Consider the following 27,313-nt stretch of genomic DNA (forward strand, 5'->3'; position numbering starts at 1 on the left):
TATTTAAAAGCTGGAACACAAGGTAGTGGAGCATATGTGTGTATGCTACTGAAATAGTAGTTTTGGAGGTGGGAACCGACACCTTATTCTGTTTGGACTCATTCCAAAGAGCATTAGGTCCCGAGAGTAAACCATAGAAACCTTGCTGTGAACAGAGGAGTCAGTTGTCTTTTCTTTATATATATTTATTTTTTTTGTAAGGAAAGAGTAATCTAAACTTTAGACGCCCTTTTAAGTATTCCAGGATGTAAACCACAGGGCCCTACTGGTAAGAATAGCTACAGACATGCTTTTGACATAGATTTTTATAATATCAAATACAGCATCACAAATAAAATAATTTGTATTCTAAAGCAAACTTAATAGTTATAACAGAGTTATCAGAAAAAACAGTTCTGAGAGACTGGACAACCGGGAGTTAGAAGCAGTATCTACAGGATGAAAGACTTCCGGCTGGTAGGCGGAGCAGACAGGTAGCTGCAGGTAGCTCCCTACTAAGACTCCGCAGCTCGTATGTGAGACAGTACATCGACCAGCCTATTGCAGCGCCCTTGGCCGTGGACGGTCTGGGTACTGGGATCAGCGGTCCCGCAAAAGGAGGTCTTCCCTTATAGCCGAATAGTGCATGTTGGCTAATGCACGGCAGTTCATCAGAGACTTGGGCTACTAACCTATCTTGTGCAACATCTGAACTAACCGCTGGATTCTAACGGTCCCGGTGAGCTGAGCCTGTACTGCACGCTGCAGGTATGGTGGCGAGTAACTGGAACCTAGAGCTGTTGGGCTCTCATGCATGTTCAAAGGCTGCCTAGGCATAAAAACACGGCTTACTGCTACTGCCTTGGACCTGCAGTACATCAACACCTGTAAGCTACGTGATAGTGAAAGCAGTACCGGCTGATTGGAGCCTGCTGGGCAGTGAGAGTGTCCTGCTTACCTTCTACTCAACCTGGGAAGTAAGCCGGGTGTCATTTCTGCGGAAGGCAGACATTCTAGATGCTGGTAGAGAGGCATGTCACCGGTGAGCAAGCACTGGTCGGATCCACTGTGGCGGAGCTGCATACATCCCATTAGCGGAGATCCGGTCACTATTTGCAGTGTACTGCTTGGAAGATACTCTGGAAGCCTTGATAGGAAGGCGATACCTAAAATTTTGCCTGTTCTCAGACTCCCGTCTGTGCGGGAAGACGGCGTTGGAGGTGTGAGGGCGGTAAAGCAACATCCGAGAGCCAGCTGTCCTACATACCTGGTGTATCTATCCAATACGGGCTTGCATGAGTGGGCCGTATAAAGGTAAAGGCAGGCTTGTGCTGTTGAGGATCCAAGCAATTGTTGCTAACCCCTCCTTTGTTGATATGGGCTGTGAGATTTGATAGCCACATCTATCCGGGAACAATCAGAAAGATATATTTGGCCCCACACTTCAGTCTTCGCTCCGGAGCAGGTGATCAGTGAACAAGCACCGGATCCTTCATAATATCACCGGTCGGGTGGTTGTTGGTACTGTACCTCTATGTTTGCTCAGCTTTGTTTTTTCCTATCTAATCACGAACAGTTCAGGAACATTTGTGCTGGGAAGGCATTGAACTTAAACATAACCTACGCTATATAATCTGTATGGAGGGAAAGGGTGTCCTTTGCTTGGGTGTTTAAGGACATATAAAGATAGTTTTGTGGTTGCTGTTGGTTTTCTCCTGAATATATAGCTTGTAACATATTTTCTAACACTGGTAATATTGCAACTGTGTTACAAAAGGCCCTCAAGCAGTGATTACGGCTCTGGCCTTTTCCAGAGTTATAACGCATGTCTGTGCCCTCAAAAATTATTCTATTCTCTTGGGTGTTCAAGTTTTTCAGCTTTCCTCAAATTGTCTTTTTTAAATAACCTATCCCAAGAGGGTTTGGTGACAAGGATCATGGGCTTGGGCTATAATATATGTAACGTTAACTATATAGTTTCGTTTCTTTATTGTAAGCTGAATAAAGAGCCATCAGATTGGTTGCCTGAAATCCCCTAAATTGAGGACCCATTAAATTACACCCCCAGCTTATAACCAAGGGATTATCCCCTTCTTATAATACACAATCCACAGCCATTTTTTCTAGTGGTCCCCACCGCACAGGGAGGTTGCTTGTAGATGAATATCTCTTTTTTGCTCTCTTTGATATAACCCGAATGCTCTTATATATATATACATTGGGGTTTTTTTTTCTTTTTTTTGTTTAGTATTATTAAAATTCACATAGTGATAGGATAAGACATAACATGTTAGATTCAACTTTGGTTATAATATTTACAACGCTACCTACCTAGACTATTATATGTATGGTAATTTGAATAGTGCCCTTAGATTTACACCCTGAATTTTCTTAAATTGGGGATCCTTTAAATTATACCCTTGGTCTATAACTAAGTGACTATCCCTCCTTCATAAATTATAATTTATAGCCACCTTTGTAGTGCACTTCATAATACAGGGAAGAGTATCTCTCCTCTCTCTTTGATAATATTTGAATGTTTTTCACATGTAAACACATATGATTATTAAGACACAACTTGTTATAGGCACTTAACTCACGAATATTGCGTGACTGTTTGTTACTTGTTTTATTTGTGTCCATTTTGTTGATTACGTAAAGGTAATAATACAATTCACACACTGTTGAGTTATATTTCACTATATTTACATATTTTGCACAAGAAACGTGGCGCAATTTGTGTAACTGTACTGGTTATATTCACTTGGCTTAAGCTTATTTAATTTACAAATGTGCTTTTTTTTTTTCTTCTCACAATTCTTTTAAAGTATTATATTTTAATAAAGGAAGGGCGCGAGAAAGGGAATCTACATAGACACACTTTAATAGTTGTAGTCGCATGGATAAATTTGTACTTAACAAAAGCTCATCCCCAAAAATGCCACTGAAACAAAAGGAGAAAAAGGGAAATAACAGAAACCCTGACTCCAGCATAGAGGTCCCCCCTGATAAAGGGTTAGTGAATCCTATGAATATTACCATGGCAGAGATTGCAGCTGAGGTTTCAAAACTCTTAACTCCGCAACTAGAGGCTATTAAATCAGAGATCCGACAAGAGATTTGTAATTTAACGACGGAAGTCAGACAGTTTGCTACAAGAATAGATAATATCTGATCTAGAAGATCAACATAACAAACTTGAACCTATATTAATGTCACATAGTAAAACCATAGCGATGTTGCAAACAAAAATAGAAGATCTTGAGGACCGCTCTAGACGGAGTAACTTAAAAATTGTTGGGTTACCAGAACTACCTGAATTTCAGGATTTAATGACTTTTGTAACAACTACATTGCCTCAGGCTTTATATATACCTCCGCCTGCTACCCCTTTCTTGGTGGAGCGGGCTCATAGAATCGGATACCGTAGAGAAGATCAGACAAACACTAGGCCACGAGCGGTGATATTCAAATTTGTCAACTTTCAGGATAAGTTGACATTTCTTAAATATTACAGAAAATTACAGACACTGGTAGTGGGTACGCATAAATTGTTAATGTTTCAAGATTTTTCAATGGAAACTTTAACCAAGAGAAGAGAAATGTCTCCCTACTATACTCGAATAATGAAAGCCAGTTATAATGTAAAACTGATTTATCCGGCTAAACTGATAGTGTCAAAAGATAGTACCCAATATACCTTAAATAATCCTGCGGAAGCAGAAACTTTTTGCAGAGAATGGAACATAGAATAGGCTACTAATATACAATATATTCTCTTCATATATACTAATATGGATTGGTGGATGCCTACTGATATGTTAAGTGCTGTATTGTGTTTTGTACTTGTGTGTCTTTTTTTTTTTTTCTTGCGCCACACCTCTTCTCCCGCTAGCTCTGTCATTCCCATATTACATTCCTTCTCAAATAGAGATAATAGCACAAATTTTGCAGATGCATAAAACAGGATGATGGATATGAATCTCAATTTAATTTCTTGGAATGTAGGAGGGATAATATCCCCTATCAAAAGGAAATCAATAATAAAATATCTTGGTAAACTCAAGCCAGATATTGTTATGCTGCAAGAGTTACATCTTAAAGCCCCGGAAATTATTAAACTGAAAACAAATTGGGTGGGTGAAGTTATTGCTACCTCACAAGATGATAGGAAAAGAGGTGTTGCGTTTTTATTACATAAAAGCCTAGCATATCAAATAGTGCACAAAGAATTGAATCCCAATGGCCGATTTCTAATCTTAGAAATTATTATTAACAAAATTAAATACATTATATGTAACATATATGGGCCCAATCAAGTTGATCGGGAATTTTGGGATAATCTTATAGTAAAATTACGCAGATATACAGGTTTAAATCTGATAATAGCCGGAGATTTTAACCTATTGGCAGAACCTCTGCTAGAGAACTCTAATGTAAAAACTATTAAAGGCAGATATAGGAAAGTTCGGATTTTCCAAAAATTTTGTTCACAACTGGGCTTGATCGACATTTGGTGGGTGCAAAATCCCGATTTACGTTTATTCACATTTATCGAAAGCACACCAATCATTCTCTAGAATCGACTATTTCTGCATCTCTGATTCCTTGCTGAAGTGGAATTGGTCATCCAGTATTGAAGATATTGTAATATCTGACCATGCCGCTATATATTTGAGCTGTAAGTTAGATATGAAGCACAACACTAGCAATAGAATATATTTTCCAAAACATTTGAGTAATAATACTAATTTCCAAAACTGGCTTGGTAATAAGTGGCTAGAATTCTATAAGAATAACATAAACTACCTGGAGAAAGTGGAAGTGTTCTGGGAAGCTGCCAAAGCAGTTTTGCGTGGCGAGATAAAGTCTAACATGATTGGGCAGAAGAAAAAAATCTGTTAAAATTGAGGTACAACTTGCAAATCAAGTCAAAAACGCCTACAAAGCATATATAGCGTATCCTATTAAAGCCAAATGGGATACATACTCGAAAGTAAAGAACCATATAACATCGTTAATCAAGAAGCGTTCTGGAATAAAATTCAAGTTCCCAAATTATCGGCTGATACGTTAGCTTCTATAAATTCCCCTATTACAGATGAAGACATTATAGCCGCCATTAAAACGGCTAAAGCTAATAAGGCTGCTGGACCAGATTCTCTTCCGTTAGAATTTTACCGTATTCTACAAACTCAGCTCCAATTTTAAATAAATTATTCAACTTATATTTCTCAGGGAATCTCCATTGTTCTTCCTACTTTGCGTCGCCAAATATTTCGCTAATAATAAAAAAGGACAAAGATCCTGAATGCCCTAGTTCCTATAGGACTATCTCGGTACTTAATACCAATTATAAATTACTAGCGGCTATATTAGCTAACCGTTTAAAACCCTATATAGGCGATATAATTCACGAAAACCAATCAGGATTTATGCCAGGCCGTAATCCGGCTAGGAACACAAGGCAACTTCTAATATTGCTAGAATATTTATGGAATAAGCATATGACCCAGAATTCTGTTATAAGTTCTGACGAAGCTATTTTAACGGTTGATGCCGAGAAGGCTTTTGATCGGATAAGCTGGGATCATATGTTTTTCTCTCTATTACAATTCGGGTTAGTTGGTCATTTCCACAATTGTATACATACTATATATAGCAGGCCAACATCATCTATCATTATTAATAACGTGATTTCCCCGCGATTCACACTCTGTCGAGGGACCCGTTAAGGGTGCCCTCTTTCATCTTTGTTATTCAATTTATGTTTGGAACCCTTAGCCATTTTTCTTCGCCAAGAATTAGAAGGTATTCGAGTAGCAGATAGCTCTTTGGTTTTACTATTATATGCAGACGATCTCCTATTATTCTTATCTAACTTCCACGTCACGTTGCCAAAATTACAGGATATAATTGGACTCTTTGGGGCAATCTCTGGATACAAGATTAACATACTGAAATCCAAGTTGATGTGGCTACATAAAAGCTCTACTGACAGATTTATACACCCTTTTCTGGAGGTAGATCAAATTACATATCTAGGTCTTAGGCTCTCTAAAAATCCGAGTGAATGGTATAATTTAAACTATACACATTGTTTGGAATTATGCAAGAAGAAGTTGGAGGATTGGGTGTCTTTACCTATTTCCCTAACAGCACGTGTCAATTTAATCAAGACTATCCTATTCCCCAAATTATTTTACATTTTTCAAAACATACCATTACCTATTCACAAGACTGATGTATATAAATATAACAAAGCTTGTTCCAGATTTTTATGGAAGGGAGCCAAATCGCGGATAGCGATACACCGTCTCATGAATTCAAAGGTATCGGCTGGTCTTGCGCTTCCCAATATACAAATGTATAATTTGGTAGCATTGGCCAGATTTGCCATAGACTGGAAAACAGAAAAAAAACAAATCACTTCAATTACATGGGAATCTAAGCTGGTAGCGTCATTCTATCTAAAGGCGATACTCCGTTGTCCTGTAACATCATTACCATATAATATCTTCTATGAAAACATGTTTAAGAATGTCATAACGGCCTGGCAAAAATTGTGTGTAGAATTGGGCTATTCTCCATATATTTCAAATTTTCTTCCTATATGTGGCAACCCTAATTTTGCGCCTGGGCGTACAAATGTCATATTCAAACAGTGGGCATCTAAAGGCCTAAAATGGATCCACCAAATACAGGGATCAGAGGGACTACCCATAACTTATGCAGAATTGTCTAATAAATTTGCTCTTTCCCATCGTGAATTCTATGCCTATCTTCAGATAAGACATTTTGTTGCCAAATTAATAAAAAAATATGGCCAAAAATGGACTTTGGGCGAATTACACAATAGAATCTCTAGCTATGAAGCTGGTATATATGCAATTTCTATCCTTTATTTATTACTAAACCAAAAAAAATCTTCTTTACAGGTCAATGATATTGTGGCAAAGTGGTCAAACAAAATATCATATATTAACGATCAGATTATAACAAATAGTTTTGAAATAATTGCTCAACCATGGGTCCCAACATCCTGGCGGGAATCGCAGATAAAGATTAGTTTAATGTGCTATTACACACCAAGCATTTTGTCAAAATGGTACAAAACTTCAATTGCCTGCCATAGATGTAGAGCAACACAGGCGGATTTAATGCATTGTTTTTTGGAATGTCTAAAAATATCTCAGTTCTGGCAAAAAATGTTTTACTGGATGAATAACGTTTTACGTTTGGATTATCACCCTAAATCCAGTGAAATTTTCTTTCTTGTGAAATCTCAAAGATCTATAAAGAACTGTAAGCTTATTAACACAATTATATTGATTGGCCGGAACCTTATTCTTAAAAGATGGAAATCTAGAGCAGCACCGAAAATTGCTCATTTTAAAAACACGTTGATTACTCAATATATGACAGAACAGCTAAACTTATCTTATCCCCAGGAGGATTACCTTCCTACATTCTTCAAGAAATGGGAAGTTTTTATCCTATCTTTACCAAGTAAATCGCAAAAAAGTTTGATTAAACCTTTACGGAATTCGATTTATGTTCAAACCAATGTATATGCTGGTCATTTCCCACAATGGTGGTTAGATTGAAGCAAATAAGAATTTTGAAAAAGGGGAGTACCGAGGTAAGAGGGATAGGGGGTGTGGCGGAACAAAATTTTATTCTTTTTTTTTTTTTTTTTTGAGTGTTGTAAGAATCAGTAATTATTATTACACCGATTTAGTGAAATAAAATTAAATATTACTACACCGGGTTAGATCTTAAAAGGATTCACTTAATTTTTTGACAATGTTTTTACGGTTAGTTTATCGTTGATCTTTTTGTAATATTTTATATCCATTAATGTTTTTTTAAATTTTTGTAGCAGTCCTTTGAGGCTGGAAATGCTGGGATAAAATTGAAATGGATTCACATAATTTGGATAGAATCATTACGGTTGGTTTATTTATGACTTATTATTAGATATTTTATATTTATCTGTGGTTATGCATCATTTTGTGTTAGTCCTTAGGGACTTGAAATTTTGATGTTCTTCATTATTATTTTAATGTATTGTTTTGTTGTTCTGAAAAATACAAATAAATTATTAAAAAAAAAAAAAAGAAGCAGTATCTACATCAGTACTTTAAATATTTGGTCTGAGAAACCCTAAAGTGACTAAGAACGCTTTAAAAAGAGAACGTTTTAAAATTATAATAAAAATTAATAATTTATCAGGTTTCTACAGCAGATGAGGGATCCTCATTCTTTAGAGGAAACTCATTTTCTGAAGATACCACAATATCCCTTGGATCAGGGTACATATCACTTAAAAGGAAAAAATCTGAACTGACCTTTTACGCTTGTTTAACATCAACCAATAATAAATAGAGAACAGGTGTATTAGTACCCAAAGAAACATTAGATTAGTCAGTATGTATCTAACAAATCTAAACATGAGTCACATAAATGAGCTGAAGAAAGTACTTCAGTTGTTTTATAAAAAGCACACTTAAAGGGACACTGAACCCAATTTTTTTAATTTCATGATTCAGATAGAGCATGCAATTTTAAGCAACTTTCTAATTTACTCCTATTATCAATTTTTCTTCGTTCTCTTGCTTTCTTTATTTAAAAAAGAAGGCATCTAAGCTAAGGAGCTAGACATTTTTTAGATCAGAACGCTGGACAGCACTTGTTTATTGGTGCTGTCCAAATGAGCAAGGACAACCCAGGTTGTGAACCAAAAATGGGCAGGCTTCTAAACTTACATTCTTGCATTTCAAATGAAGCTAGCAAGAGAATGAAGAAAAACTGATAATAGGAGTAAATTAGAAAATTGCATGCTCTATCTGAATCATGAAAGAAATTTTTGGGTTCAGTTTCCTTTTCAATAATGGCAGCAACGTGTACAAGATACTCAGTTTCTAGGGTAAGTTTAGGGACAGATGTCACTGCTCCTTATAGCATAAGCAAAGAGAAGCAATAAGCACTAAAAAAAAACCTTCAAGAAAGCGTTTGAGGAAAGAAAAAAATGTGTACTCCCTTTAAGTAGCTTTACAGATATAGTTAATGCAGGTACATAGTTCAGTTTAGGTTTTTAAAACTGACTTTCTGAGCGCACATATAGCTGCCGCTTGATTCAATTTCCAAACCTTCTGCTTGCTAGGTAGCTGAGCTAATCATTAAGCTACTACAGCTGGCTTGGCAGAAAGAGTCTGCCTTTAAAGACTCCCTTATACCTGTATATTTGTGTACAAAACAAGGGTAATAGTGATATTCTGTCCAAGGCCATATATACATAATATATATATATATATATATATATATATATATATATATATATATATATATATAAACTTTTAACAATAAAAAGTACTCACAATATGGCTATGAGAGTCTATATATAAAAAAAATTGTAAGAGCAAAAGCAAGGGGAATAGTATCTGCCCCAGGGCCATATATACACATACACATATATAGATAAACTTTTAACCTTTTAAAAGTGCCCATAATCAAAGCTATATGAGTGTCTATATATAAAAATATAAAACATGGGGGGCGTGTCCGGACGGCGACCATACTAGATCACACTTTCTGTAGCTCCTAAAGAGATCTCACATTCTGGATGTTTATTTGGATCCCTATTGATCTTAGGTGGTAATATATTGGACCATTTGAAAGGGGGAGTTATCCTGAAGAGATTGGTACTTTTGCCGTAAAGCTACATGAGTATCCAGCCCGGGTCCGGACTATCATAATAACAGGCAGCGGCCTAGTGACGAGAATTCAAGCCCTCTCTCTCCCGGTCGGGAGAGGGATAATACAGCTCTTACTAGACTACCTACGAATGCAGAAGAATTCACATATAACACTCAATATGGGGGAGAGGTGTGGTCTCGTGCAGGAATTGCTGAGGCGATTTGAATCCAAAATGGATTGCTGCATGGAGGACCTTGCTGCCACCATTAGAAGTACGAATCGAGAGGAAGCCATGATGAAGACGCTGCCACCACAGCCTTTGGGATCTTATCCCAAGCATGTTCACATGGTCACTCCGACTATCCGCAAAGGTATGGGGGCCCCTAAGGTACTGCACCACTCGATTAGTCAGCCTTTGAGTTACAGCACAGACCGAGACCTCCACAAAGCACTTTTGCAAAGTCCGGACTTACAGCACTATCACTTACTTTTTTCTAGCCCATATACCCAGAGAAACGCAGCGGTAGATGTCTCAGCCTTATACAGAAGCCGGGGAGGTACGGCCTACTCCCGCGTTATATAGAGATGACATTTCTGAAGCTTCTTATGACGAGGAGACTATGATGTCGCAATATCAGAGGGTCTCTCTAAATATACACCGGCTGCGGCTAGCCGAGTCCACCAATCTTGACCCCATGTATAGAGGACGTTTTCTGAAAACTTTACTCAAGAAGGGTATAGGGTGAGATCTGGAGGGATACCCGAGTACTAACTGATGATAGTTCCTTATGCCCTTGTTCACGGATTAATGACTTTGTCACTGGACTCAATGTATTACTTTGCCTCTTTTCTTTGTGGTTGTGCCTAATTTCAATCAAGGCTCGTTATTCATGGAGGACTCTTTATTAATTGTTTTTTTTTATTAACGCAATTAGTCTGTTACTTTAACCATGTGGGCTGGTGAGCAGCTTGATTAATATTTGAGTGACATGTTGAAATATATGAGATCACATTTAGCGTAGAGTTGGTCCCTCTCTATGCCTCGCTACCTAGGCTGTTCTGCTCTATGAATCATAAGTCTCAACTCCCACTAGCTATAAGAATAAACAAGTGCAGCTAATATTAGAGGTCCCAAGGGTTTTAGTTATTAAGCCATTGGTTTCCCTTTTGCCTAATAATGTATAAGTCTTCCTGCAGGTCCTAATGTTGCATATATGTTTTTCTATTGAGCCCACTCTGAGCCTCCATATTTGCGCATAACTATAGGATTTTATTATGCAGGGTTATTACATATTGTATACTACTTTAAAAACAGTAATCTATACTATGTGAGTTAGGAACGTTCTTTGTTTGCTAGGTATACTGCACTACTGCTATGTCGCGCACCTACGCCACATTTTAACCTTGTACCAATTTCATGCTACCTACAATTTATTGTAAGCACTATTACAGATGGCGATATTGATCTGTTCGGTTTCGCTTACAAGTTAATTAAAAGCCCTCCTCTTCTTCTCTCAGCCGGCGAGAGTTGAGGGGTCTTCCTACGTGGGCTTAGCCATTAAGTGACAGGTAAGCTTGGTTGAAGAGCCATTATTAGTCATTTTAACTTATTAGTCTAGCTGAAGTAGGTACATGGGTCATACTTGGGCGATATATCTCATCTAAAGCAAACTAATCTTTACAAGTTTATGCTTTCATTTATACGTTCTTATATTCACTTTTATAAGTTTTAATGTTCGCTTGAGTATTATCCCTATTCTACAACTGTACTTATGCAGTTTTATTTCAAGCAGTGTTTACCCGCTGGTATATTTGATATAAGGCAGGGGGCTGATTTAGGCCCTCTATTTGACTAACATGCGCTTTAAGTTTTTACCTATATCAATAGGTCCATAATTGACCTGCTAATTAGTCTGTCATGCTAGCATCTAAAATTATAAAATGAAGGTTTCAGAAGTGTACCATTTCTCAAATAATATGTTTTTCATCTATACTATTATTTTCTACTGTATTATCTGAATGTACATTAAGTCATTTTCTATCTGTTGTCAAATGTGCAAAACCTTAATAAAAATTTAAAAAAAAAATATATATATAAAACATACTTACCCATAAACACTCGTCCACTATCAAGCAAGTAGCGGACAGCCAAACCAGTAATTAAACATATCAGCAGAGGTAATGGAATATAAGTATAATGTAGATCTGTAAAGGGAGGCAGAAGACGAGTCCCTGCTACCGAATTCACAGACGAACTATGAAGGATTTCCCATGAGGCAAAACCATTGTATCATAAACCATACCCCAAATACATCCCTTTGACAAGCACTGTACTCTGAGGAGAACTAGGCTTTAACATAGACTGAAAGTCCCTTTCACTGAAGAAATCAAGCACATCTTCATGCTTTAACCACCTCCAACTGAGGCAAAGTAAAGACAATGGTGGGAGGGGTTTTATAGGGCTTTTGGAGTTTGGGAAACTTTGCATCCTCCTAATGGTAGGAATGTAATTCCCATATGTAACGGATTGTGGACTCTCGCCACCTATATGAAAGAAATATATATAATTTATTATATAGCAAATTTGTAAATCTAAATAAATGTTATGACTCTTTACAGTGAGGCACTGTGAACTTAATTTGCTCCAGTCGAAAAACTGTTTGCTGAAGATTTCTGTGGAAAAAGGCACCCAATTTACTTGCATATAAAGGTGGGAGAGATTCTAAATTTTACCTTTTTTGCTTTAATTCATCATAACCCATATGAAACACAAATTTGTAATAAAAAAAATAAAAGTTCTGACGGTTACAAAATAAACCGGCAAAGTTTATAGGTATTACACTAGGAGCAGGGATCATCATTTACCAGACACACTGGGATTTCTCTGGAAGGTTAGACTACATTGTCGTCCTCCAATCATTTTGTTCTAGTAGGTGATGCAAAGAATAAGAGGGACAATCAGATTCTTAAAGCTCCGGTCTTGCCTGACTAAACTGTCTGTACTCCAATAATTTTGTTCCAGTAGATGATGTAAAAGAACAAGAGGGACGTTTAGATTCTTACAGCTCCCTCCTTGCCCTAAACAACTTATTCTAGTTCTTTTGGAATCACAGAACTATTGGCTTCTTTCTCAGAGACAGTATTTTGTCTCAGAATCCATTTTCTATATATTACATAAATACAGGAATTTTCTTTGTAACAATATCTATTCTGTGGATTTTATTCCAAAATGGAGTATATATTGATTTGTTCTGTGAAACATCAAGCTTTTGCCTTTTTCCGTTCCTTCCAAATAAAAGATTGCTCCTTACCCTGATATTTTTGTCATTTAGGATCTGGAAATAATTCATACAGTCTATAAAGATTCTGTTCTTGTTTTTGCCTCTTTAGGTTTCACAGTGTTATTATTTTGAACATTTGTTCAAGGTGTCTCTAATTTTATTGGCTTTTTAAAACTATTATGCTGTTGGCTTTATCCACTGCAAGCTGTGTCTTTGTGCTTTGAGTTCCATATTACGTGATTTTTCATCAACAAAAGGCAATTTTGAGAACTGTTCTGAAGGTTATTATGATTACTATATATCATCTGTAAACACATTCTGTAGTGCTTTACATAGATAGGTTCCTTACATTTATAGGAATAAAAGAAAACTTTTTTTTTTCCAAGAAAGCCCAATTTCTGGAAAATTCACTGAGACAACCACTCTCTGTGATGGACACTCTAAGGAAATCTTCCTAAGGATTTAAGTGCATACTAGGGTACATTTATCATGGTGCGGACAGACATGATCCGATATAGCGAATCATGGCCGCCGCACATCGATAAATGCCAACAGCATACACTGTCAGCATTTATCATTGCACCAGCAGTTCTAGTAAAATGTTGGTGCAATACCGCCCCCTGCAGATTCGCGGCCAATTGGCCGCTAGCAGGGGGTACCAATTAACCCGATTGTATTCGATCGGGCTGATTGCTGTCCGCCACCTCTGAGGTGGCGGACAAGTTAAGGAGCAGCGGTGAGTTGGTCGGAAGCAGCAACCGCTGCTTCATAAATCGACACCCACAACCAAATTCTGTCCACCTAACAATACTTGCAACCTCTTCAGTTGCAGATCTGTTCCAAACAGGATGGACAAGGAGACATGCTTAAAAAAATCTATTTATATGGGAAATAAGTCTTAAAAAAAATGTGAACAATTTGAAAAACAAGTTTTTCTAGAAAATCTCAAGAGAGGTAGCCAAGGGTAATGGCTTGAACTCCCGTCTTCCTTTGGCTTGAATAAGTGTTCTCATTCTCACTGTGTTTCAGTCTGTGAATACTGTGTAAAAAATTAAATGATGTTGACTGTACCTGCATCATATCCATAGCTCACTTAGCAGTTTTGTGAGAACAATTTTCTATGACAAATTTAACAACCTTTTAGTTCACTTGTCAGCAATTAATTAATGTTAAGAAGATGCAAATATCTGATATGCAGGCATAGCAGCTGGAAGCTTTATCAACACCCAGGATTACATCATTAAAGTAACCCAGGACAGCTGGCATGGCTGATAATGTTTCAAGCTGATTCGTGATAAAGCAGATTGTTAAACAACATGTCAACAAATGGAGCTTTTAACCTATGTACAGTTTCTTCCAATAAGAAATAACTGAAATTTCCAGTTCTCCAAAACATTTATAAAAACAAAAAACAAAACAGATGAAAATAGAATGAGCTAAACGCATTGTTAAAAAAAAGAAGACACGGGTATGAATACTGGGAGACAAAATGCTATTCAACTTTGAATATACTAACAATGTAGTTAACATTTTGGCATACTGAACAGGCATGAGCATTGAATAGATTGGTTACCACACTCCCATCAACATATCCACCATAGGATTATTTTTTAAAGACTTTTGTACATCATAAAGCTATCATATTGAATATATACAGTTTCAACTACTTAGGGATACAACAACCAAAAGCATTTGAGGATTATGTATAATATAATAGAGGATTCTCACCTTCAGGCTAATTTTTCAAAATCAACATATATATATATATATATATATATATATATATATAAATATAGTATCTCACAAAAGTGACTACACCCCTCACATTGTGTAAATATTTTATTATATCTTTTCATGTGACAACACTGAAGAAATTACACTTTGCTACAATGTAAAGTAGTGAGTGTACAGCTTGTAAATTTGCTGTCCTCACAAAATAACTCAACACACAGCCATTAATGTCTACACCGTTGGCAACAAAAGTGAGTACACCCCTAAGTAGAAATGTCCATATTTGACCCAAAGTGTCAATATTTTGTGTGGCCACCATTATTTTCCAGCACTGCCTTAATCCTCTTGGGCATGAAGTTCACCAGAGCTTCACAGGTTGCCACTGGAGTACTCTTCCACTCCTCCATGACGACATCACGTTGCTGGTGGATGTTAGAGACCTTGCGCTCCCCCACCTTCCGTTTGAGGATACCCCACAGATGCTCAATAGGGTTTAGGTCTGGAGACATGCTTGGCCAGTCCATCCCCTTTACCCTCAGCTTCTTAAGCAAGGCAGTGGTCGTCTTGGAGGTGTGTTTTGGGTCGTTATCATGTTGGAAAACTGCCCTGCGGCCAAGTCTCTAAAGGGAGGGGATCATGCTCTGCTTCAGTATGTCACAGACATACTGGGGAACTACAGTATGTCACACAGGCACTGGGGAGCTACAGTTTATTAAGGTGAACCATGAATGCCAACATGTACTGTGAGTCACAGTATATGTTGGCATTCATGGTTCCCCTTAATAAACTGTAGCTCCCCAGTGCCGGCAACACTCATGCAGGCACAGACCATGACACTCCCACGACCATGCTTTACTGTAGGTAAGACACACTTGTCTTTGTACTCTTCACCTGGTTGCCGCCACACACACTTGAGACCTTCTGAACCAAATAAGTTTATCCTGGTCTCATTGGAGCACACGACATGGTTCCAGTAATCAATCTCCTTAGTCTGCTTGTCTTTACACTGTTATACAGGCTGTACACTCACTACTTTACATTGTATCAAAGTGTAATTTCTTCAGTGTTGTCACATGAAAAGATATAATAAAATATTTACAAAAATGTGAGGGGTGTAATCACTTTTGTGAGATACTGTGTATATATATTGAGTAAAGTATATGGAGCAAAAAGTATATGGTGAAGAGTAAACTTCTGACGGCTACAAGTCACAGGTCTTTTTTGTTAATATAGTCAGTGAGATTTAGTAGGGAGAAAGGCACACTAAAGGAAGTCACATGAAAAGGTGAAAGAGCTTCAGAATCCATACTGAAAGATAGTTAAAGGGGCAGAAAACACTAGATAAAATGTTGCATTACCGCAACTCTCAGGGAAAATAACATAAAAACCATGTATAAAATAGTGCAATTAAAACTGTGAAATTGGTCTTCAACTGGTGCCCATAACTGCCTACCTGGTCACAATTTTTATTTATTTAAATTAACAGCAAGCAGTTCTGCCTAACAGAAGGCAAACGTCTGACCCAACTTTTTCTTCTCTGTGCACTCAGAGTGACGGAGCTGCGGCAAAATAAATATTGGGGTGAGTGGTCACCTTCAGACAGGCAGAACCAATCACAGCTAATTTTAATTAGCAAAAAGATATGGCCAAGTTGACGACTGGGGGACACCAGCTGAAGACCGCTTACAAAATGACAATTATATCAAAGTTTCTACAAATATATTTTAGGTTATTCCCCAGAAGATTGCCTTAATGGAAAGTTTTAGCAAACATTAACTGTCCCTTTAATAAAAAGAAAAACAAGACTGCCAATGATATGGGAATAATCTTTAGAACAGATAAAATAAAATAGAAAAAAGTTAAGCGCGCATAAAAATAGCAACCTCTCTAAACAGTAAGTATCTGTAAACAAATTATCTTATATATAAAAGGAATTATCTCATATAAAAAAGGGAATGTAGGAAAAGAGAAAATGTATAATATTAATTTACTTATAAAACACAAGTTTAAAAAAACATACAAATATCGAACTAAACCACCGGGGGTATAAAATATTTAAAACATTATCTAGATACTCTCCAAATCGACTGATAAAAGTCCACAGTTCAATCCAGCTTAATAGAACTCTCGTGGTAATATTTCTATTGTGGCAATATTTCCGACTTCCTATTACTTGTCTGTTCTGTAGGGCAATATGCAAGAAAGCTGAGTTACCACATCCACATTTCTATAGAACAAGACTTACAGGAGGCTTGATGGATTACCCCTTTATCGCTCACCTGGGGTAATCCATCAAGACAAAACAAACTTACAGCTTTTTGGTAAAGTCCTCAATCTACTGTTTTCAGAAATATAAATAAAGTTTTTAAAGAAATGAATACAGTCCCTACAGTCAAAATGGTGGAGGTTTACTGATGTTTTGGGGTTGCTTTGTTGCTCCAGGCAATGGATGTTTTGACTGTGTGCATGGCATTATGAAATCTGAAGACTACCAAAGAATTATGTGGTGCAATGTAGGGTCCAGTGTCAGAAAGTTGGGTCTCTGTCAGAGGTCATGGGTCTTATAGCAGGACAATGACTGATAGCACACATCATAAAGCACCCAGAAATGGTTTAAGACAAAGCACTGGAGAGTACTGAACTGGCCAGCAATGAGTCCAGATCTCAATCCCATAGAGCACCAGTGGAGAGATCTTAAAACAGCAGTTGGGAAAAGAAACCCTTCCAATGTGAGAGACCTGGAGCAGTTGGCGAAAGAAAAGTGGTCCAACATTCCAGTAGAGAGGTGTAAGAAACTGTCTGATGGTTACAGGAAGCGATTGAATTCAGTTATTTTTTTTCCAAGGGGTGTGCTACCAAATATTAAATTGAGGGTGCCAATAATTATGTCCTGTCCATTTTTGGAGTTTTGCATGGAATGTGTCAGATTTGGCTTTTTTTTCCCTCTACTTTTTTGTGTCATACCAATACAAACAAAATAAATAAACATGAGAATGCCTAAACATTCGTAATTGTTGTAATTGCATATATATATATATATATATATATATATATATATATATATATATATATATATAGTAGATGTGTTGGCAACATTTGTTGTGCAGTTTAGTAACATAAACCACGTAACTTTTCTTTCTTGCTGCAGGCACAATATAGCAACCAACCCAGAGGTGTTTCTCTCCCGTACAAATTCTTTTCATTATTACATTTAATTTGACACATCCAATAGCAATGATATCAGTCATGGGCTATGTTCCTTCTAAGGTTTGCATATGGACAGATACAATATATGACCAAATGTAGTGGACACCTGACCATCACACCTATATGAGCATGTTCGATATTCTATTAAAAAACCTTGGGCATTAATATGGAGTTGGCTGTTTTGCAGCTACAAAAGCCACCACTATACCCTAAAGGGTTTCTATAAGATTTTGAAGAGCGTCTATTCAAATTTGTGCCCATATAGCCAAATGAGCATTTGTGAAGTTAGGCACTGATGTTGGTAGTCTGCATTCCAATGGGGTTAAGGGTTCCAGTGTTCAGTGGGGTGGTGGTCTAGGATCTGTGGAGGCCACTCGAGTTCCTCCACACTAAAATCGTCAAACTGTTTCTGTCTTTGCTTTGTCTTTTTATCCTGTAGCGTTAAGATGCCCCTTCATTTGAACCAATGGGCCTAGCCAAAACCCTGAAAAACATCCCCAGACCATTATCCCTCTTTCACCAAACTTTACACGGTAGGTAGCAATCTCCTGGCATCTGCCACATCCAGATTTTATTCCTTCAGAATACTAGATAGTGAAAAGTCATTCATTACTGCAGAGAACATGTTTCCATTGCTCCAAAGTCCAGTGGCTGAATGCTTTACACAACTCCAGCCAAAGCGTGAAAATGCTTCAGCACTTGGCAGTCCAACTCTATAAGTTTGTGTGGTCTACCACTTCAAAAGGTGGACTGATGTTGCTCCTATGTCACAAACTAACTTGAAGCAAAAGTGGGATCCTATGACAGTGCCATGTTTAAAGTCACTGAGCTCTTCAGTATGAATCATTGTACTGCCAATGGTTGTCTATGTAGATTTCATGGCTATGAACTGGATATGATGCAACAATTAGCAATGGGATTGGACGAAACATCTGAACTTCATAATTAGTAGGGGTGATCACATACTTTTGGCCACATTCTGTATGTTTAACCTTGCATAGAAAACAGCAAAGGTACATACGAAAGATTTTTCTAATTTTTAAAAGTATTACTATTCTTTATAATTGTAACTTATTTTTTAAAACAATTCATGATAAAAACAAAATCAGTCAGCATTGTATGTGCCTATAACTAATATTATTATGTTCCTGTATTTGCTGATTTTGGTCAAATATAAAGCACACATTTTAACAGCTCTGCAAGACACAAAAAGACACACCTTTTAAAAAATTATAAGCCCATCTGCTTAAGCCATATCTATTCTTCTGACATTATTTCAATAACATATCTAATCTAATCTAATGGGACATAAATATTTCCTCTGACCCCAGACCTTTCGCCTTATTTCTTGTGTTAAGAAATGCCATGGAATCTCCTCTTGGATGACTTCATATTAGATAAAGGGAAACATTTCAAATATAGTTATTATTGAACTACACCCCTCTCATAGCAAATTTCCCCAACATGAATCTTTTTCTCAGTGTTGATTATTTAACAAACACACTACCACCCCAAGTTACATTTATTGCACGTCATTTTACTCTGCTATATTTCCATCCCTTTATCCAATTGCTCACTATATCCTGCTGAAATCACTTTTGAAGCATCTCCAACACTTCTTCACTATTGGAACTTATCTTAATTAGCAATCTATTCGAACATTTAAAAGACTAAAATCTGCCAAATTGTGTAATATTTACTTATTTGTGTAATTGTGTATATTGTGTAATCTTCTCCAACTTTCTTTTGCAATGTTGTATACAAATACAACACCATAATGGTCAGAGTATCCTCACATTTTAACAAATTGCATACATTTATTATGATTTTAGACGCAATGTAGGGAGATAATTACAACTAGATGGTATAGACTATTACTTTCATTCTTCCTCTTATTCCCTCACTTTGAATAGCATGGTGTACACTCATGCTACTAAAATAACATAACATAAAAACACTGGAAGTGTCAGTTTGCATACACAAGCCCCCACTTACAAACAGTCCCTAAAGCCAGCACATGGCTCAATGGAAAGCATTGTTTTGGAAATGTCTCTGAGGCCAAGGATCTCGCTCAATAATTCTCCTTCAAAGGGCAACAGCTTTTGTTTGAGAACACTGACATGGCTAGTTTTTGGCCCTTAAACAACTGCTTATTAATATTTAAAAGGCAGGCAGTAGACACTACAAAAATGATTTTATATATATATATATACTACAGTTTTACACTGCACCAAACATCACAAAACAGTGTTATTTGCTCAAGCTCTCAACAAGTAGGGAATTCAAACTTGCATTTGGCTATTCAACATTTGAAAAGCAAGTCTTACATTTGCTAGTATTATTACTACTATTACTACACACACTGTGTGTAGTGTGTGTGTTTATATATATATATATATATATATATATATATATAAAATATATTATATAATCTGCTTTTTGGAAGTTTCACCAGGAAACTGAGACTATGCAACCTAAATACTAGCAAAATAAGTCAGTTATACATTAATGGGGGGGGGGGGGGGGTAGAAACAAATACAGATAAACAACAGAATCAAAACAAATCTATCTTCTTAATGTCTTATTCTGAATTAGACGGAAACATACCTATGTAAACATACAAATTTTAGACTACATACGTAAAAACTAGGTCTTGAGATTTGAAAACACATTGTAATAAAAAAACACAAATGCACGCTTAAGCTTGGTACCAGATTATGTTTCATATAATAATATGCAAAGTAAATTGATGTTCAGTTAAACAAACGGTGCTACAACATTAATATGTAATAGAAGATCTATATTTGCTTATAATGAAAAAAAAATAACTTAAATCTTTTGTTATTGAAACAATTATGGAAATAAACCCCTGAAAATCTGAAATCTGATGATAAAAAAGAACATAAAAAAACAAACCTTGTATCTACGCAGTATCAACAACATAAACCTTCTGTGCCCGTTTCTTGGTGAATTAAAAGGTTATCATATCTCTACCAACGTCTCCTCTCCACCTATCCAGATTTCTTTATGCCACCAGAAAAGCTGGCGGGAGGGGGGTGATTTACTTATCCCTGAGCCCGCGTGGATGGCTAGAAAACCATCCCACACTGCCACTCTGGGGTCTGCACGCTGTTTATTCACATCTCCTTACCCCTCCCCTGCATTCTATTGTGATGATGCTTATTTACCATACGGTGGGTATATATTGCAGGAGTACAAAAGGAAGCAGCTCTACCACGAGAAGCAGTGTTATGATGGGGTAGGGGGCGTATCAGAGTGGGGGAGGAGGTAGTAGAAAAGGCTTTGTTTACCATGGTTAGAGGAGCATTTACTTATTTTGAAGTAGAGGCTCAGCTGTAACCTGCAATCCCTAGAGAGGTGAAAGGGGGAGGAAAGGGGAGAAGAAAAACACAGCGGGCTGGAAGACACAAAGCCATGCCATGCAGAGGATTGGAGAGACAGATGAAAGGATGCAAAGTGTCAGAGAAAGACACAGAAACCTGCCTCTCTCTCCATCTCTGCTTCATCTCAGGGAAAAATAATAAAAACAGCTGATGCCTCCTGAAGATAAAAAAAAAATTAAATACATTACGTATTCAACAAAGCAAAGGGTAGGGGGGAATAGTAATAGACGAAAATGTACAAAGAGATGCTAAGTCTAGGTTTAGAGGGAAATCTCATACAAATTTTGGAAATAAACAAAACTGTAATTATGTAAAGAGTCTTCCAGCAAAGGAAATACAGACAAGAAAGTCAAAAGTTACTAGCAAAGGCAAATGTATGTGACTGAAAAAATAAATATTTTGGTGGAACATTTATGCTGTCAGCCATAATTAGACACTTTTGAATAGGTTTTTAATGAATTATAACAGATCTCTTTCTGGAATAAGCAACCTGTTTCTTTTACTCAAAATGTGTATAACCCATTGGGGGCTAGATTACGAGTGGCACACTCAACAGTTGCAATCAAGCGATAAAGGGGTTTATTGCGTGTGTTTGCACACGTTGGGTATATGCTCGTATTACAAGTTGAAAGTGAACTCGAACGAATGAGTGCAATTGAAGTTAGCTCGCGCTGGGTTAGCGCAACCTCAGAGCTCTGGTTAACTGTTTCACGAAACAAAAAAGCCTCTCAAAACACATCAAAAATACATTACAAAGTACAGTTACACTCATAATAACACCATCTAATAAAAATTATTTTTTTAAATTGCACAAAAAAAGTTATAAAGGCTCAAATATATGAGGTCTCATGTGTTAGAAAAAAAGCAGGGAAATGGCTTTAACACAGAGAAACTGTACATATACATGTCTAAATATGTGTATATATATATAAATATATATGTATGTGTGTGTGTGTGTGTGTGTGTGTGTGTGTACATATGTATTTATATGTATGTAAATTATTCTATTTAAAATTTAAATGCACATCTCAATTTTGACCATTCTATCCCTTTAAAGACACATTATTCTAAACAAATGCATGAGTGCATTTAAATTTTAGATATAAGCATTTTTTGCAATACCCATGCACCTGCGTTGAAGAGGAGCATCTAATTTTTAATGTGGATGCACCCAATTATATTGTTCTATTGAATCCAAACATGAAGCAATATTTATCAAAAAAGACAAGAAACCTGAGAACACCATCTCAGTAATTTTCCCCAAACACCAGATAATCTTAAAGGGACACTGTACCCAAAAATTGTATTTCGTGATTCAGATTGAGCATGAAATCATGAAATTTTAAGCAAATTTCAAATTTACTCCTATTATCAAATTTTCTTAATTCTCTTGGTAACTTTATTTGAAATGCAAGAATGTAAGTTTAGATGCCGGCCCATTTTTGGTGAACAACCTGGGTTGTCCTTGCTGATTGGTGGATAAATTCATCCACCAATAAAAAAGTGCTGTCCAGAGTACTGAAACCAAAAAAAAGCTTAGATGCTTTCTTTTTCAAATAATGATAGCAAGAGAACGAAGAAAAATTGATAATAGGAGTAAATTAGAAAGTTGCTTAAAATTGCATGCTCTATCTGAATTACAAAAAAAAATTTGGGTTCATTGTTCCTTTAAACTCTGAGACAAACTATGGCACTGTGGTTCTTTTGCACTTATTCCTGAAGAATAAAAAAAATGTATTGCCGGATTAAGTGAATCAGGATCCTTCTACCACCAAATTCAATTTTACAGCTAATTATGGCTTTGTCACATGCTTTCTATTCACTGTCTCAGCTCAATTACAGAGACTGCTACCTCATTATATAAATCACCCCACGGAAGTTAAGATCTCTAAGTCTTGAGACCCAATACGAAGTAAAGCCATAAATCCAAGCCTGAAAACATATTATGCTTACTCATAACTTGTGTTCTACCTCCGAGGAGTGACGCTGAATGATCTAAACAATTTCGAAAGATTATTTTAAAACTTGACTGTGGATTCATTGATAAATGCTGGGGCTAAAGAGGGCCTTGTTTCTAGCCTTATCTCTGAAGAACGGTTCAAACTTGAGTGTTATTTTTATTTAATAAGCAGTTAGGGTCTATGGGCTCTATTCATTAAGTTGCAGATGCAGTTTTGGAGCTCTAGCAGTGAATGCCGGCTCATGCGAACCTGCAACCACAAAGTAAAAAGCGTATGAAAATAGAGAAGCTCTGCTCTCGCCCAGTTGTTACTGCAAGAGAAAGCGGTGTGGCAGCATAAGCAATTGCATGTGCAATTATAACTGTGGTCAAATGATACCGTTCACTCAACCCAAATACAGGCTGACAGGTTCCCTAGCTTGGAAACCTTGTCTCCCTGTAGGTTGATAAATTAAGGGCCATGTATCATTTTACTAAAACTTCCTTGCATCTTTAGTAAGATTACACAAATTTCTAGACAACCCAAGCACACTTTTAATCCTACTGAGGTTGATTATCCTATACAAAATCATATGGATAAATTAATCTTGCTTGCAAACAACATGACTAGTTCTATTTCTGGACCAGTGGTTCCTGGTGTTGGCGTTGCTCCTCTGCGTAGCATGTGTCTGGATGTAGCTAAGATGTCAGGCCAAGCTTGCTGAACAGGTTTTTGATTAATTTATAAACACTCATTGTACTCTACAGTGAAAAAGATTATCATCACAAGAATATACAGTACATCAAAATTAAACTTGAGAATGCAAATGAATACGAGGAGAGCCCTGCTCTGAAGGGTTTATATGTCTAGAGGTTGGTAGTCATCCACCTAATCTAATTACTTTATGGCAGTTCAGTAGTTCCAAAGAAGTTCCATTGTCTATAAACAGCATACACAAACCTCATAAAAAGAGGGGATAATCCCCTTTCAAATGTGGAGTAAGATGCCACTCTAGGAAACAAATGATTACCACAGGAATTACAAACACCTGTCTACAAGGTGGCATTTAGTATGTTCTGTCCTAAGTCCTAGTACCCCACATAAGCATTGAAATATGAAAAAGTAACCCCTCAACTGTCACATCATTAAAGGGACATGAAACCCTTTTTTTCATGATTCAGATAGAGAATATAATTTTAAACAACTTTCTAATTTACTTCTATTATCTCATTTGTTTCATTCTCTTTGTATCATTTGTTGAAGGAGCAGCAATGCACTAATGGTTTCTAACTGAACACATTGGTAAGCCAATCACAATCGATATATATATATATATGCAGCCACCAATCAACAGCTAGAACCTAGGTTTTCTGCTGCTACTGAGCTTGTCTAGATAAACCTTTCAGCAAAGGATATCAAGAGAAAGAAGCAAATTAAATGATAGAAGTAAATTGGAAAGTTGTTTAAAATTGTATTCTCTATCTGAATCATGAATGAAAAATGTTGGGTTTCATGTCCCTTTAATTTAAACATCTGTTAAGTCTAAAAGGTTGGTAAACATAGGCTAACACATGTATACAGCTATAACCTTATCAAGGTTGATAAAGTTAGATATGCTGTAACAAACTACTGATATATACCATCCTCAACAGATATGTTCATCTAGACATTATATTTCCATATCCATAGATACAATCTCTTAAAGTACTCCTAAATAGCGGAAACCAAGAATTGCCAAACTGGGATAATATGAAGTACTCAATCATATTTGTAAAGTCTTATAAGCAAAACGACATAGCCTACAGAAATTTGAATGCTGATTGCCAAACAATATTTTAAATGCCTTGGTTTCTATGAATCACTTTCCTATTTGGTTATTAAAAACTAGGGTAATCTGGACAGTAGTCATCTTAAGGAACTGCATGAAAACTTGTTCCAGTGAATTTTACTATTTAAAAGAATTTTCAGTGGTATAATACTCCAGTTGAGTGCAAATCTGTTGAATAAACACTGTGAATGCTGCAGATTTGTTCGGAAATGTAAACCTTATCCATTCCATCTCAAATCTGGACTTAACTGATGTAGAGTATCTAAACCAACATTCCATTTTACGCACCTCCCCACACATTACTCTTCATTCTACAACATATAAGATTAGCATGGTAATCTCACTAGCATAAACAGAGATTACAGCTGTTTGTACATTCTTAAGAGTCCCAATGGAAAACAATATCAATCTGCTAATCCTGAGTACCTTCGGGAATCTTTGAGTGAGAGTTTATCAACCTTTCCTGCAAATATGGTTTCTTAGGCCATTGATCCAGAACAGTAACAGATAGAGCTTCTTTCCCAGTCTAAGATGTCAGAGATCCAAAACAATCGGAATGTTATTATATAAAGTATACGCTGCAAGTTTGTTTGGTGACCATTGTAACAAAATGTTTGGTTTTCCATTGAGATCGTCTGCATTTGCAGTTAAAGGGGGAATAAAAGTTTTACTGTAAATAAACTTTGCAATATACTTTATTTTTCTGCAACCTTTTAATTAAAAATTGTGAATTTCCCAGTCCTGAAAACTGAAAGAACACATGGCAGCGATACACAAGACTAACCTTGCCACACATCTCTTCCTAGTTTGCAGGGTGTTATCTTATTTTTCCACTTCTTAAACCCTCTCTTCCAAAGAGGTGACAGATGAAAATCACCCCGGTATCATTTGACTAGGGTAACTAAAAAGCCCTGCTCTTTCATGCAATGCTACATATGAACAAATGTGCCCCAAAATTTGCAATGAAATGCGAACAGGTTCACATGTGAACCTTGTTTGTTCACAAATTGATCACTTTAGCTCTAAATGACTTTATGCGAAGTGTTTTTTGATATAAACAATCAATACAGGTAAAGATATTTTCTGAATCTGTTGAAAAAAAATATGCAAAAGTAATTCTCTTGCCAGCAGTGGTGCATTCATTCTGTTGGAACTGTTTACCATTCAATGTTTTAATCTATGCTAATATGGTTCAGATTCTGCTGATGTGTTAATCTTTTGGAAAATTGCAGAAATGTTTTTAATCACAATGTGTTTACTGTCCTTTTGATACAGTAGTGGCTATACAAATGTGGCAGAACTATTCCCTGTAACTGTGCACAGACAATTTGATGCGGGTATAATGGCATAATTTTTAAGCAAATTTGGGGAATCTTTTTTCTTTAAAGGGACAGTCCAGACCCAGTAGCATACTGCAACTGGTCCCACATCTATAACCTTGTAAGAAGTACATGAAACGTTTAAATATTCATTGTTTATTAGGAGCAAAAAATGGCTATCAAGGTCCACCCACCTATTACCAGGGACCAAGTGGGTCCAATGGCCCAGACGGCACTCGACAGGGGGCGGCACTTCTGTGAGATCCAGCACTCGCAACTTGACACAGCAGGAGGCAGCAGCATGACAGCGGCTCCAGATTGGTGACTGACCGCATCATCACGATACACCGGCAAGGCCAGCTGTGCACAGTGATAGTGTCTTTCAGTAGTGGGGCAGCTGCCTTAGCCCCGCCCACCAATTGATTACCCAGTCCAACCAAAGCACTGCACCGCTATAGGCCTGTGGCTGTCTTTAACCCCAAAAGTTTATTGCAGACAGTGCATGCCACAGCCCAAGCCAGGCACACAGTGGTGCAGTGTTACTTTTCGGTGTCCATGTGAGGCAAAAAGCTGCAGCTGGTTACAACCTGCGTGGGCTTCTGTTGAGAGGGGTGGGTGGTAGTTGGCAGAGGTGAGCAGCCACTCTGATAGCAAGCGAGGAGATGCCTAAGTGTTAAGTAAGTTAGTGATTGTACTTTTATCATCAATAATTTAGCTGTGTCTGCAGTTAACAGTGCTTAATAACATTTTAAAAATATATGTTCCAAAGCTTAATACCTGCACAGGCTGTAAATAAAGCGGGGGGGGGGCACCATTTTGATCTCGGACCCAGGCAGCACAATGTCTTGAGCCAGCCCTGCCTATTACGTATATATTTTGGTATGTTACGTTTCTCCAATTACGATTGACTCTTAAATAAGTTTTC

At 36.9% G+C, this 27,313-nt stretch overlaps 1 protein-coding gene across 5 annotated transcripts in view; it reads right to left on the reverse strand.

Moving 5' to 3' along the window:
* Positions 1–27,313, reverse strand: part of EPB41 (erythrocyte membrane protein band 4.1) — a 392,405-nt gene that overhangs the window by 359,650 nt on the left and 5,442 nt on the right. For 2 of the 5 annotated variants that reach the window (XM_053707089.1, XM_053707088.1), the window contains exon 1: positions 20,814–21,223. The exons of 1 other annotated variant lie outside the window; for it this stretch is intronic. The gene's annotated coding sequence lies outside the window, so the exon portion shown is untranslated. Of the gene's footprint in view, positions 1–20,813; positions 21,227–27,313 lie in introns of those variants that run through there. 2 more of the 5 variants (XM_053707084.1, XM_053707090.1) reach the window with 2 other exon arrangements.

Source organism: Bombina bombina, chromosome 3, assembly GCF_027579735.1.
Source record: "Bombina bombina isolate aBomBom1 chromosome 3, aBomBom1.pri, whole genome shotgun sequence".
In the NCBI taxonomy this organism is placed as follows: Eukaryota; Metazoa; Chordata; class Amphibia; order Anura; family Bombinatoridae; genus Bombina; species Bombina bombina.